Genomic DNA, 11,951 nt, shown 5'->3' on the forward strand with positions numbered 1-11,951 from the left:
ACTCCAGTATTCTTGCCTGGAAAATCTCATGAAAAGAGGAGCCTGGCAGGCTACAGTCCATGGGGTTGCAGAGTCAGACACCACTGAGCAACTGAGCACACACAGGATCTAGTTCCTTGACCAGAGATCCAACCCGGGCCCCCTGCATTTAGGAGTGTGGAGTCTTAGCCACTGGAACACCAAGGAAGTCTCCCAATTCACTCTCTGAAGATACTTGTCAACACAGCTATTTCCATTTGAAGGAGACTCTGATTTAACCGAGAAGAAAACTAATGTATTATTTTTTTTAATTTCCTGCCAGAACGGTACATCGTTTTCTGAGGCTTTTAAGAATTCTGCAATTTAGTGCTCGCTTCGGCAGCACATATACTAAAATTGGAATGATACAGAGAAGATTAGCATGGCCCCTGCACAAGGATGACACGCAAATTCATGAAGTGTTCTATATTTTTATGAGAAAAAAAAAAGAATTCTGCAATTTAGAATTATTCCGTTTGTTATTGTCCAGGCTTTCTCCTTTTCTTTGGAGGCTAGATTTCAAATGTTGGAAAACAATGACATCAAGATAATCTCAATAATCTAAAGAGTACTATAGGAATTAAAATTGTAAATTACCAACATCAGAATGTTTCCAGATGTGGTAGAGACAATCTGAGAACAGGAGATTCCAATCCCTCGGGCAGGAAAAAGAAGCAAAAAGAAAAAGATAGGACAGGGCGGCAGATGGCAAATTCGTATGGCTTCCCACTTTTGCCTACAATTGGCTTTAAAAAAATAATAAAATAAATAGCTCAGAGGTGGTTTAAAAGTTGTGCTGTTTTATTTTTAGGTAACTGAGAAATTGCCTCAAAGACTATGCCACTTTCCTGGTTCTATGGAGCTTCCTTATGGAACTTCATTTCTATAGGAGTTGGTGATTGAGGTGAATCCTGTGATAAAAATATGTTCAGAGGATACATCCCCGGGGGTGAATGACTGTGACCAGGAACACCTGCGCTTTGAAGACTTCCCTTGAGGGTAGCTTCCACACACAGATAGCAGTCCCTGCAGACGTGAGGCCTGGCCTCCTCCCAGACTTCAGCTTACATGTCTCCTCGAGGCTCCTTAGTTGGAGAGGAGGTGGGGGAGCTAGTGCTGTGATGTGCACCCTTTGTGGGGAGACCTGGAGTTGTCAGAACTTGGGGTGTCGGGGAAAACCTGGCTGACATGCCACAGTAGGTCCCCAGGTTCCCAGGTGCAGAGGCCTCTCTGTTCCCCTCCGAGGTCTTGGGCTGGGCAGAGGGTGTGAGGACAGGGCCGCTCACAGCTGTGCTCCCAGACAGGGAAGGGGCCCAGGTGGACGCGCTCGGTCTGGAAATGACGGGCACTGGCTGAAGCTGGACGTGTGCCACCGTGCTGACTCTGGGCCTAATTCCATCTGGCACTCCAAAAATGCTGGATGGCCACAAAGCTAGCAAGGCCGCTGCCTCCCTGTTGTAAGCATACTCTGGTCGCTCCATCGGTCTTTGAATTGGCTGTAAGGAGGACGGAAAGACCAAGTTAGAGAAGACACTTCCTGGCTGGAATATACAGGCCGCTCTGTGCTAATTGACTGTTTGGGCCTGAAATAACTTTTTTTTTTTCTGGAAGGAGCAGTGCACAAGAATTGGCTCAGTGGCAAAGAATCTGCCTGAAAGGAGACCATGTTCGATCCTTGGGTCGGGAAGATCCCCTGGAGAAGGGAATGGCTACCCACTCCAGTATTCTTGCCTGGAAAATCCCATAGACAGAGGAACCTGGAGGGCTACAGTCCATGGGGTCGCAAAGAGTCAGACACGGCTTAGTGACTAAAACACACACACGGTGCGTGTATGGCCGCTGCAGGAGATGAAGAGGGTGTCTGAGACTGGGGTGACTTGCAAAAGGTAGGTGTGGTTGAAGTTGGGCTAAACTGGGAAACTGATTTGACTTTTGCCTGCTTTGCCGAGTTTTTGAATGCCATCTGTCCCCAGAGGTACAAACGTAGAGCGTAAGGAAGCAAGTCCCAAGGACAGGTCCACGTCAACATCCCCAAGGAGAAAGTTTCTAAAGTGTCCTTAAATCCCTGCTGTACCCTGATCCCTGCCACCCACGGCCTGAGTCATGTCCATGCTGGTACTTTGACCAAACAGTTACAGTGGGCCAGATATTTCCTGTCCTTTCATTTTTTCTCCCCTTTAGCATTAGTGTGTCAAAACGGTAGGACATTTTCAACAAAGAAATCCTCTTGGCACTATTGTGCTATATTCTACAGACACTTTCACCAATCAGTGTCCTTTAATTTGGTCTAATATTTTGTATCTTTCTTGTCTCCATTGACCTATTTTTTGTCACCAGTTTCCTATTAGAATGGTAAAGTGCCACAAGCAAATACAAATAGGTCAAACTTTTTCTCTCTTTTTGTATTTTGGCTCCGCTGGGTCTTCATTGCAGTGTGTGGGCTTTCTGTAGTTGCAGCCCATGGCTTAGTTGCCCCATGGCATGTGGGATCTTAGTTCCCCATAAGGAAACAAACCCACGTCCCCTGCATTGGAAGGCTGATTCTCAACCACAGGACCACCAGGAAAGTCTCACGTAGTTTTCACTGAGCCCAAGTTCTATTGGTCTTTCTTGCTGAGGGAGCCACAGAGTACTTAAGTGGCCTACAAACATCCTAGTCATTATGTCCTAAATGATTAAATATTTTCCTGATGTAGCTGTTATTGTAGACTTAGGATTTCCTTCAGGATGATACTGGAGTTGAAATAGTTTCAACTTTATATCTTCTAAACTAAAATTCCCAGTACAAAACTTTTCTGATATGATAGAAGAATATGATAAGAAAAAAAAATCTGTTTTCACTGAATCTAAAACATTTCTATTTGGGTTCAGTACACAAAAAGTTTGAAAAATTTAGACACCTTAATTTTACCAGTCCCTCAAATATTAGCAGTGTGCTGTTTCTACAATTCAGATACGGACTTCTCTTGTAAGTGATCTATAACAAGGATTCTAGCCTGGGAGAAATTCTGCCCTCCAGGGGACATTTGACAATGTCTGGAGACATTGATGACTGTCCCAATAGAGGAAAAGGGTGCTAGTGGCATCTAGAGGGGACAGGTCAGGGATGCTGGCTAAACATCCTACAATGCAGCACAAACCCAGCAACAAAGAATTATCCAGCCCCAAAGTGCTGCTGTTGAGACACACTGATCCAAAGTAACTTAATTCTTTGAGGAAACATAAACGCCCCTGACTTACCAGCACTGGAACTATATAGTAGCTTTTTCTGTAGCCAGGACTGCTGTCACTGCTCTCTTTGGACAAACCAAGCACCCCTTTCTGTAAAGAGAAAAATGCAGTTGTCTTAGAACCCCTTTTGTTATTTTGTGGCTTCCTTTCCAAATATTTAACAGATACGTATATTTTAAACCTTTGAAAATGACCCACAAAATGCTAGAAAAGGAAAAAGCATTTTATACATGGCTGATGAAAGAGAACTGATTAGAAAACAAAATCAGAATAAGCAGTGTTTAAGATGCTGAGGTGATCTTTAATGCTCTGACTTTGTAAACATTAAAAACATTACTATAATGTTATTTAATGGATCACGTGGTGGTTTTCTTTCTTTTTAAATAATTTTTACTTTTTGGCAGCAACGCATAGCACGTGGGATTTTAGTTCCCCAACCAGGGATCAAACCCGTACCCCATGCATTGGATGTATGGAGTTTTAACCACTGGACCGCCAGGGAGGTCCAGAGTGTTGTGTGAGAGAGTTTGTGTGTGGGGGGGAGCTAAGTTGCTTCAGTCATGTCCAGCTCTTTGTAACCCCATGAACTGACTGTAGCCTACCAGGCTCTTCTGTCCATGGAATTCTCCAGGCAAAAATACTGGAGTGGGTATCTCCACTCCAGGGAAGCCATTTCCCTCTCCAGGGGATCTTCTGGACCCAGGGATCAAACTGTATAGTCCATCGGGTCACAAAGAGTCAGACACAACTGAGGGACTTTCACTTTCACTAGAAAAAGAGAATGTAGCCATGATTCTTACACAAACATAAAAGGAACAAGTGTCAAGCATTATATTTAATTCATTAATTAATGGGGGCACTGGCAAGCTGTTACAACACTTTAAAAAAGAACTCAATACCACACATTTCTGCTCAGATAAGGGAAACTGAAATGAATTCACAGATAGTGCAAAATGGGCACAACTGGTCAATATCCACAGGCGATAATCAATTGTGTCCTACCAGACAGTTCTCATTTCTATGCACAGGATTTAATTACGTTACCATCAGTTTTGTGCAAGTTAACTTCTATCTCTCCAGTGTTCTAAAACAGTCAAAGGCAGGGCTCCCCTTGGTGGCTCAGTGGTAAAGAATTCATCTGCTCTTGCAGGCGACAGCGTTCCATCCCCAGTCCTTGAAGATCCCACATGCCTTGGAGCAACTAAGCCCCTGCGCCACAGCTGTTGATCCTGTGCCCTAGAGCCCGGGAATCGTGACTGCTGAGCCCACATCCTGCCACTATTGAAATCCGTGCGCCCTAGAGCCTGTGCTCCGCAACAAAGAGTTAACCCCCACTCACTGCAACTAGAGAAAAGACTGCGCAGCAACGAAGACCCAGCACAGCCAAAAATAAATAAATAAAATGTAAAATAAAACAATCAAAGGCAAAATGACAGTAACTGGAATAAACACACTAGCCAGATTGTCACTAAATTTCAGTGTTTCATGATTTTTCTTTACTCTGCCTTTATTCTTCGGATGTTTTCTTCTCGACAAGCGTTATGTTGCTGCTGCTGCTGCTGCTGCTGCTGCTGCTGCTGCTGCTGCTGCTGCTGCTGCTGCTGCTAAGTCGCTTCAGTCGTGTCCGACTCTGTGCGACTCCATAGATGGCAGCCCCCCAGGCTTCCCCGTCCCTGGGATTCTCCAGGCAAGAACACTGGAGTGGGTTGCTAGTTCCTTCTCCAATGCATGAAAGTGAAAAGTGAAAGTGAAGTCGCTCAGTCCTGTCTGACTCTTCGCGACCCCATGGACTGCAGCTTACCAGGCTCCTCCATCCATGGGATTTTCCAGGTAAGAGTACAGGAGTAGAGTGCCAGTTCCTTCTCCACAACAAGCATTATGTTAGTGGCCACCAATTCAGTATGATTTGGGGCACTGAGAAGACACTTTATCACTTGACTCTACCTACATGCCTGTAAGGTACCTGGAATTCCACACGAAGACCTTTAGTCTCTGAGCAGACCTGGCTTCATGCCACACAACATAAATGAATCCCCACAGAGGGCAATGTTTACAAGGTGCCTTTTGGCACACAAAGCTCTTTCACATGTGTGACTGTGTTTGATTCTCAAGACAGTTCATTTAAAAAAAAATGACCAAACTGGGAGGCTTGCCCAAGGTGACGAGAACCTAGTGAGTGATGCAGTGGGGACCTGAACCCCATCCAGGCTTCAGATGGTGTCCACTTCCTGCCATGCTCACATGCCTTACAGGTCCCAGGAAGAGGATTCACACTTGCTCACCAAGTCCCCCGACACCACAATACTGGGAAGTTCATTCAACACACGACTCACACATTCATTGAGCACCTACTATGTTGCCAGGTGCGGGGGTCACAGTATTGAGCAAGACAGAGTCCCCATCTTTGGGAACATAAATTATAGTAGGGAAGACACATGTCAAACATGTGTCTAAATACAGCATGAATTATTCAGCCAGGACTGTTAGAAGTGCTACAAAGAACTGCAGGGAGTGCAAGTGAGCCTGGGGTGATTTGACTAGACTGGGGATGGGGAGGGAGGATCAGGGAAGTGAAGTTCAAACCACACTCCCAGGGATGACTAGCAGTTAAGGGTTTGGGGATGGGGAGGAGGGCAGCTCTGGGGCAGGCTGGAGGGCAAAAATATTTCAGAGGAAGTAAGCAGCAACAGTGGAGACTGAGTAGGATCTCTGTTGCTCTCCTTTTTCTTCTGCCTCTGTGCCCATGGGCTCTTCTCTGAGTCTTCCAAAAAAAACCCTAAACTTAAATATTTTTTAGGTAGAATGTGTTGTGGAACTATTCTTGAGGAGACAGACCTTCCCTTTATCCAAGTTAGTCTCTCTTCAGGCCTTGGAGTAATTAAAACATCACTTCTGAACATTTCAGTTCAGCTCAGTTCAGTCGCTCAGTCATGTCTGACTCTTTGTGACCCCATGAATTACAGCTCACCAGGCCTCCCTGTCCATCACCAACTCCCGGAGTTCACTCAAACTCATGCCCATTGAGTCGGTGATGCCATCCAACCATCTCATCCTCTGTCATCCCCTTCTCCTCTTGCCCTCAAATCTTTCCCAGCATCAGGGTCTTTTCAAATGAGTCAGCTCTTCGCATCAGGTGGCCAAAGTATTGGAGTTTCAGCTTCAACATCAATCCTTCCAATGAACACCCAGGACTGATCTCCTTTAGGATGGACTGGTTGGATCTTCTTACAGTCCAAGGGACTCTCAAGAGTCTTCTCCAACACCACAGTTCAAAAGCATCAATTCTTTGGCGCTCAGCTTTCTTTATAGTCCAACTCTCAAATCCATACATGACCACTGGAAAAACCATAGCCTTGACTAGACAGACCTTTGTTGACAAAGTAATGTCTCTTGTTTTTTAATATGCCGTCTAGGTTGGTCATAACTTTCCTTCCAAGGAGTAAGTGTCTTAATTTCATGGCTGCAATCATGCAATCTGCAGTGATTTTGGAGCCCCTCAAAAAAAGTCAGCCACTGTTTCCCTATCTATTTGCCATGAAGTGATGGGACCAGATGCCATGATCTTAATTTTCTGAATGTTGAGCTGTAAGCCAACTTTTCACTCTCCTCTTTCACTTTCATCATGCTGCGGCTAAGCTGCTAAGTCGCTTCAGTCGTGTCTGACTCTGTGCGACCCCATAGACAGCAGCCCACCAGGCTCCGCTGTCCCTGGGATTCATATGGATACCTAAATTACCCTTAGGGCTTCCCTGGTGATTCATCAGTAAAGAATCCACGTGCATTGCAGGAGATGCAGGAGACACAGATTCAATCCCTGGGTCAGAAAGATTCCCTGGTGGAAGGCATGGCAACCCACTCCAGTTTTCTTGCCTGGAGAATCCCACGGACAGAGGAGCCTGGCAAGCTACATACAGTCCATGGGGTTGCACAGAGTTGGACACGACTGAAGCAGTTGAGCACGCATGCAAGTTACCCTTAGTTGCTTTCATTTTAGCCTATATGAATTTAGATCCTTTCTTGAAAGAGGGAATGGATATAAAAGGGTGGAGAATGTAGGGGGGAAAAAAAGAATTGATAAAGTCACTCTTATGTCCAGAGCATGAGAAATCTAGATGTCACGTGCCTTTGCGTTCCTATAGGTAAGTTTAGATGACCTGGAAGGGAAAGTAATGTGAAGACATCAGTGGCGACTCACCATCTGAAATGTGAGAACTCCGTGGAGAAAGACCAGAAGACTCACATGCTGCACCATGCTGAGTGGCTGAAAGCACAAGAGAAACTTTGTTATTCATGTAAATGAACACGAGTGTGTATATACACAGATGATGTCTTGATCAGTCTTTATTTAACAGTGATCATGTACCGTGAGCACAAGGTACTAGAGCAGGTGGGGTTTGAAATCCTCACTTTGAAACACTTGCTAGCTGTGAGGCCTGGGACAAATTATTTAACCTCTTTGTGCCTTATTTTTCTCATCTATAAAATGCAGATAATATTAAAAGCTATTTCAAGGGTGATTATGAAATTCAAATGAGGAAGTTCATATGATGCATTTAAAATAGTACAGGAACACGGCAGCCCTCTATATGTTTTTAGCTTTTATTATTATTACCATGCTTTGAGCTGGGCAGCAAATAGAGAGATAAATAAAATAGAGGCCAAGCTGTGACGAATTTATAGTCTGTCCAAGAGACTAAATAAAAGGAGTGGATTTCTGCCTCCGTTGCTTACTGCTTTATCCCTTGTGTTAGTCGCTCAGTCACGTCCAACTCTTTGTGACCCTGTTAGGGGAAGCACACTGACTGAAACTGCCCACCCTGGCCAGGCTCTCTAGTAACCATTCACATGAGTCATTTTATGACAGGAGGTCCTGGTAAGGAATACGGAACTAATAAGCGATTCGTGTGCCACCAGGAAGGACTCTGAGTCAGAATGATTGTCCAAAGACAACCCGGAAACTAATCCTATTAGCATAAAACCCGAGACTGAGCCACGTGGCAGAGCAGCTCTCCTGGGTTTCCTTACCCTGCTGCTCTCTGCCCAGGTGCCTTCTTCCAATAAAGTCTCTTGCTTTGTCAGCAAGTGTCTCCTCGGACAATTCTTTTCCAAGTGTTAGACAAGAGTCCACTCTTGGGGCCCTGGAGAGCTGCAACCCCTTCCTACAACAACCCCATGGCCTAGAGCCTGCCAGGCTCCTCCGTCCATGGAATTTTCCAGGCAAGAATACTGGAGTGGGTTGCCATTCTCTTCTCCAGGGGATCTTCCTGACCCAGGGATGGAACTGGGGTCTTCCCTCATGCAGGCAGATTCTTAACTGAGCCACTAGGGAAATGGGATAAAGAGGATCCATAAACTGGATGCAACTCAGAGTGAGTTTGACCTGAACAGCGCCTTTCACAGCTGTCTAGATCAGAAGATGAATCTTTTGACATTGAAAAATATTTAAAGCAACCTAGTGGTTGCATGGGTCCTAGAAAATCAGGTTCTGGTTAAGCACTGGACACTGCTGAGATCCTGGATGCTTCTTGACATGCATAACTTGTCCCCTCGCACTCAGAAGCCCCAAATCACTTTCCTTTGTGTTAGCACAAGATAGGTTATGAGCCCAAGTTCAAATAATGCCTTTAAGGTTTCTCATCGCTGGGTGCTCCCTATGCACATGTGCAATGCACATGTTAACAAACTTCTGCGTGTTTTTCTCTTGTTTATTTGTCTTTGTCAGTCTTCCAGGGTTCCAACTGGAGATCCTAAAATGAGTAAAGGAAAATGGGTTTTTTCCCTTCCCTATTTCCTGCCTACCTGTCACCCCCAAATCCTTTTTATTTATTTATTTTTGGTTGCACTGGGTCTTTTTGCTATGTGTGGCTTTCTCTAGTTTCTGCAAGGGGGCTACTCTCTAGTTGCAGTGGGAGGACTTCTTGCAGTGGCTTCTCTTGTTCCTGGAGCACAGGCTCTGGGCACATGGGCTTCATTAGTTGTGGTGTGCATGGTTATTTGCTCCGCGACATGTGGAATATTCCTGGAGCAGGGATCGAACTCACGTCCCCTGCATTGGCAGGCAGATTCTTATACACTGAGCTACAGGGAAGTTCCACTCCAAAATTCTTTATTGAGAACTTTCTATACTCCAGGTCCCATGTAGTGTGCTTTCCACATATTATTTCATTTGATCCTTTCAGTGACTGCATCAGGAGGGTATTTTATATGCACATTTTGTACATGAGGAAGTCAAGGTTAGAAAGGTTAATAAGATCTCCAAGGTCACACCAAAGGAGGTGGTACAGCAGGGTTTGAATGTCTGTCTGATTCCAGCTGATTTTTTCTGATCCCCATGCCTCTGTTTCTTACAAGGCTCTTTGGAGTTGGACAGGGTAATGGGCATGCATAAATATTTTACCATTTACACAATCCTTTTCTCAAAACAGCCTAAAGCTGTGGTTCTCAGGTAGATCCAGGCAAAATTGAACTTTATTTGGAATTTTCCCAGGAGTCGTCCGCCATTTTGGAAAACCACAATACCAGTGGCCAAACTGCCTGCCACTTACATTTGCAAGTGCCTATTGTATTCATGGCAGTCTGCCTGGAAGCCATGGAGCTGACAAACATTGCATTCTGGGATTATAGTTACAGGTTGGCCTTTGGGAGATGAGGAAATTTAGATGAAATCATAAAGCCGGGATCCTCCTGATAAGATGAGTGTTATTTGTTCAGTCACGTCCAACTCTTTACGACCCCATGGACTATACCCTGCCAGGCTCCTCTGTCCATGGGATTTCCCAGGCAAGAATACTGGAGTGGGTAGCGATTTCCTTCTCCAGAGGATCTTCCTGACCCAGGGATCAAACCCAGGTCTCTGCAGGCAGGTTCTTTACCGCCTAGCCACCAGGAAAGCCCTTGGTAAGATTAGTGCCCTTAAGAAGAGATCAGACAGATTGCATGCTTCTCTTTCTTTGTGTCTCTATCATGTGAGGATACAGTAAGAAGGAGGCTGCCTGCAAGCTAAGAAGAAAGCCCTCACCAGAACCTGACCATGCTGGCCCCTGACCATGCCTAGCCTCCAGAACTGTGAGAAATAAATACCCGATTCTCAATCTGCCCAGCATATGGTAGTTTGTTATAGGAGCCCAAGCTAAGACACAGGCCCGCTGTACTGCTCCCAAGACTTGCTCTTCAAGCCCCTTGGCTCTAGTGTGGTACAGTTCCAGGTGCTGGGATACCTCTGTACCTGGGAGCCACTTGCCTGTCGTGTACAATGTTACTGTCTACTTTTATCTTCCCATGAATCTAGGGTCTTCCTCTAACACACCCCAGACCAGCACTCCCCAGAGTGGGCCATTCCTCACCCACCACTCAGCCTTCTGTATTAATGAAGGACAGCTGGCCTGACTTTATGGAGGCTGATTAAGCTGATTCTCTGTCTGAGAAATGTTAACCCACAGAGATGAGCTCTCTGTCCCTCCCTATGACATTGTCTGATATTCCACCTTTAAATAATCATTCCTTTGACTTAAGTTACTGCCTCTCCATTTGGTTCAATCCAATAAACATTTACTGTGAAAGGTGATAGGGATAAAGAGATGAAAGTTAGTATCTTTTTACTGAAGGCTTGTCAGGTCTGCCAGTTACACTGGGCCCTTATGAAGGAAAAGCAACCTGGCCCAATCTGCTTATTAAGAATGCTCCATGTCAGAGGAGAATTATGGCACTCATGTTTGGTCAGGGACAATGAGAAATGAAGCCAGAACTGCCTGGAGAAAGGGTCACAGAGAATACATTTGTCAGGGTCCCAAATAGCTTCCAGAAATCTAGAGAACCACCTCAAGAAAGTTAGGCCAAGTGGGGAGCTCTGTCATAGCGATAAACAGTTTTAAATAATAATTAAAAAACCAATCATAATAAAACTAATCCTCACTAAGGTCTCATTACAGCCAAGGCACTGTGCTATCTGTTTGACCTTCCCAACAAGCTACAAGGGGCTTCCCTCATAGTTCAGTTGGTAAAGAGACTGCCTGCAGTGCAGGAGACCTGGGTTTGATTCCTGGGTTGGGAAGATCCCCTGGAACAGGAAATGGCAACCCACTCCATTATCCTTGCCTGGAGAATCTCATGGACAGAGGAGCCTGGCAGGCTATAGTCTGTGGAGTCCCAAGAGTTGGGCACGACTGAGCGACTAGGCACAAACACACAAGCTACAAAATAATCAATACATGTTTAAATTACCTGCTCTGTTTAATTTTTTTTAAAGCATGGCTGGGAATGACTTTAGGAAAGTAAACAGTCTAAGTAAAATGTCCCTTTTATCCAGTAGATCCTAATTTTTAAAATGTCTTGTAGGACTGGGGTTGATTTGGTTCCTTCAGCACTTCTACTGGAGAAGGCAATGGCACCCCACTCCAGTACTCTTGCCTGGAAAATCCCGTGGACGGAGGAGCCTGGTAGGCTGCAGTCCATGGGGTCGCAAAGAGTTGGACACGACTGAGTGACTTCCCTTTCACTTTTCACTTTCATGCATTGGAGAAGGAAATGGCAACCCACTCCAGGGTTCTTGCCTGGAGAATCCCAGGGACAGGGGAGCCTGGTGGGCTGCCGTCTATGGGGTCGCACAGAGTCGGACACGACTGAAGCGACTTAGCAGCAGCAGCAGCAGCACTTCTACTAAACTATACACTCCTCTAGATGTTTGACAAAAGGGAAAACATATA

The 11,951-nt window shown here is 45.3% G+C and overlaps 1 long non-coding RNA gene and 1 other non-coding gene across 2 annotated transcripts; one reads left to right on the top strand and one right to left on the bottom strand.

Moving 5' to 3' along the window:
* The first annotated feature begins 345 nt into the window (after positions 1-345).
* Positions 346-452, top strand: LOC138443043 (U6 spliceosomal RNA). Its single transcript, XR_011257970.1, has one exon. It is a non-coding gene; the product is annotated as a U6 spliceosomal RNA (small nuclear RNA).
* A 346-nt stretch (positions 453-798) lies between these two features.
* Positions 799-4,979, bottom strand: LOC138442926 (uncharacterized). The gene is made up of 3 exons (XR_011257934.1): positions 4,750-4,979; positions 3,259-3,339; positions 799-1,514 (listed from the first exon to the last, which is right to left on the bottom strand). It is a non-coding gene; the product is annotated as an uncharacterized lncRNA (long non-coding RNA).
* Between the last annotated feature and the right edge of the window lie 6,972 nt (positions 4,980-11,951).

The sequence above is a fragment of the Ovis canadensis genome, chromosome 6 (assembly GCF_042477335.2).
Source record: "Ovis canadensis isolate MfBH-ARS-UI-01 breed Bighorn chromosome 6, ARS-UI_OviCan_v2, whole genome shotgun sequence".
Taxonomy (NCBI): Eukaryota; Metazoa; Chordata; class Mammalia; order Artiodactyla; family Bovidae; genus Ovis; species Ovis canadensis.